At 32.5% G+C, this 3,055-nt stretch overlaps 1 long non-coding RNA gene across 1 annotated transcript; it reads left to right on the top strand.

Annotated features, from left to right (window-relative positions):
- Nucleotides 1-1,837: 1,837 nt before the first annotated feature.
- On the top strand, nt 1,838-2,838 carry LOC123653376. Its single transcript, XR_006743079.1, has 2 exons — nt 1,838-1,933; nt 2,572-2,838. It is a non-coding gene; the product is annotated as an uncharacterized LOC123653376 (long non-coding RNA).
- The last annotated feature ends 217 nt before the right edge of the window (nt 2,839-3,055 follow it).

Here is a 3,055-nt window from a genome sequence, read left to right as displayed (position 1 = left end):
CCTCATCCAAGTGAGTCTCTAATATTCGATAATATAAGGGCTATCATTTTTATAAAAAAATACTATTTAAATGTGTGTACTAAAATGAATGGGCTTAGAATTGAACCCTGTGGAACACATATTTTAAGCACATATTCAGAAAACTATTGAAACGTTCTAGAATTCCATTAGTAAACGCCTAGAAATATGCAGAAACCCACAGACAGACAGCCGCATGCAGAAGCAATGAAAAATACTTACACAAAAAACCGGAAACACTATAACTGAAGCAAAGATTACAATTATATGACACGTCAAGTGAGTCATTTTTAAAACTACGAAATACATACACTACGTATATCCTATGAGGTTGGTATGTCAACTGCCGTTAAATAGTGCAACGATCATTTTCAGTTTTAAAATCATAATGCGGTTTTAATAACTAAATTATCTAAAAAAACGAACAAACGTTTTAATCAAAAATGCATTATTACAAATATATATCAAATAGGTATTTAAAAAACTTTCCTGGGTTTAAAACGTCGAATATTAAAAGTGTGTTTTTAGAAATATTTTTATTCATATACGCTACTGTTGTCCTTTGTGGTATCAAAAGAGCGAGCACCTTATATATGTAGTTGTAAGCAAAATATAAAAATAGAAATATCCTTTATTGTACACTGGAAGAGTAATGAACAAAGAAAGAAATAAAGATATATACGGTCGTACGGTAGGTATATACGGTCGAATTGAGTAACCTCCTCCGTTTTTGAAGTCGGTTAAAAAGAAATAATTAATATACTAATAGAGTTTAGGGCTACTAAAGTGAAATATTGCACTCTAAAACTGTACCTAAATATCTTTATTTCTTTCTCACTTTCATTAAAACCGCATTATGATTTTAAAACTGAAAATGATCGTTGCACTATTTAACGGCAGTTGACATACCAACCTCATAGGATATACGTAGTGTATGTATTTCGTAGTTTTAAAAATGACTCACTTGACGTGTCATATAATTGTAATCTTTGCTTCAGTTATAGTGTTTCCGGTTTTTTGTGTAAGTATTTTTCATTGCTTCTGCATGCGGCTGTCTGTCTGTGGGTTTCTGCATATTTCTAGGCGTTTACTAATGGAATTCTAGATCGTTTCAATAGTTTTCTGAATATGTGCTTAAAATATGTGTTCCACAGGGTTCAATTCTAAGCCCATTCATTTTAGTACACACATTTAAATAGTATTTTTTTATAAAAATGATAGCCCTTATATTATCGAATATTAGAGACTCACTTGGATGAGGACTGCGGAGAACCGGGATCTTTGTCGCGAATTTGGGGAGGCCTACAGCAGTAAAAATATTTTAGCAGTCAAAAATATCTATCTATATATCTATATATTATCTTATACTAAAGTATAAGATAATTAATAAATATTATTTAGCTGAGATCTTCTGTAAGGTCGAGATACTTCCCCGGTCTTGTTGCTCCAGATTTTGAGCACGATATTTCCTGCTGTGCAATACCGTACTTCATTTAACTTTATAATCATTAACGAATTTATAACTACAGGGTGTTCAACTGATACCAGAGAGGGCAAGAGTGGCGTATATGAATGAAAAATATTACTACAATTACACTTTTTATATACGACGGTACAGTAGGAAGAGTAGTTATAAGATGAATTTAGAAATGACGACGAAACAGCCATGGGAGAACAACGTTACGGTTTGTATCAAAATATTGAATATAATCGTATATAACTAAGAAATTGCTTCAAATTTAATAAATAAAATGAAACAATATTTCAGTTTAATTTGGTAATCTTCCAGTATCTTCACAATGAATACAGAAGATCGTTCATAGAGCTACATTACAAGTACTGTGATTTTCTAAAATATGAGAAATTCATCGCTCCAGTTGCTGCTTCGTATGGTATCAAATGTCATCTTCCTGTTGTAAGTAACTGTATTTCAATTTTCAGCCACAAATTTAGTCAATATAGGTACGCTAAGTAATCTACCGATACAATAATTCTATTCTTTATCTTTATTCTTTTCTTTTTTTAATAAACAAGCGACCCGCCCCGGCTTCGCACTCTTGCAAAAACAATCAGTGTTCCTCTACTCTATTATGCATGTATTATACATATAAACCTCCTTCTGTAATCACTCTATTTACTAAAGAAAACCGCATCAAAATTCGTTGCGTAGTTTTAAACATCTAAGCACGCAGACAGCGGGAAGCGACTTTGTTTCATACTATGTAATGACAAATAATTATAGACAAGTACCTACACTTTTATCAATTGCAAGGTAGATATAATACGAACTAATCTAGTATAAAATATATATTTTTTCTTCTTACCAACTTTTATCCAAAACATGTGTATCCCTACGTGTGTAGTCCTATCTGCAACTATATCGCTACTTCTATGACCACAAGATGTGTAAAAAAATCAACATATATATATATATATATATATATATATATATATATATATATACCTAAATAGGAAGTTAAATCTTTAGACCTGTAACCTTGTATATTTAACAAGCCACAATGAAACAGCATAGCCTATTATTATTTTTTCTAGGGGACCTATCGTTTCATGAACATGACAGTTCCTCTGGACAACTTTCCCGACGTGTTCCCTTTCGAGAAAGCGCGCACGGATGTCACATTTACCACCGCTAACGAGACCATGGTCGTGCTACAGTTGTACGCCTCCTTCAGAAATCAAGTTCCGAAGAAGTAAATGCTACAAAATATCGAAAAGTGTTTCTTTAAAGCTAATTATTGCCATGTAAAAACATGTGTCTATTTTTAAGCAGAAAATACAAAATAATTCACGAAAATCAAATTTCTTTTAACGGATAATGTAGAAATTGTAGAAAGTTTACCCATGTCTATGTAGTCCTAGGATTAGATTAAAATACGATTAAAACAAAACTTCAAGCACTTTAAAGGCTATAAAACAGAAATATATTTTAAAGCACTCTAGGTCTAAGCACTGGTTGTTGCGCCGGCGGCGGTCGCGATTTCGATCCCCTACCCGCTCATGACAGTCATGACAGATA

Source organism: Melitaea cinxia, chromosome 5 (assembly GCF_905220565.1).
Source record: "Melitaea cinxia chromosome 5, ilMelCinx1.1, whole genome shotgun sequence".
NCBI classification, from domain to species: Eukaryota; Metazoa; Arthropoda; class Insecta; order Lepidoptera; family Nymphalidae; genus Melitaea; species Melitaea cinxia.
Note: the sequence above shows the minus strand (reverse complement) of the source record. Positions and strands in the feature narration are given on the sequence as shown.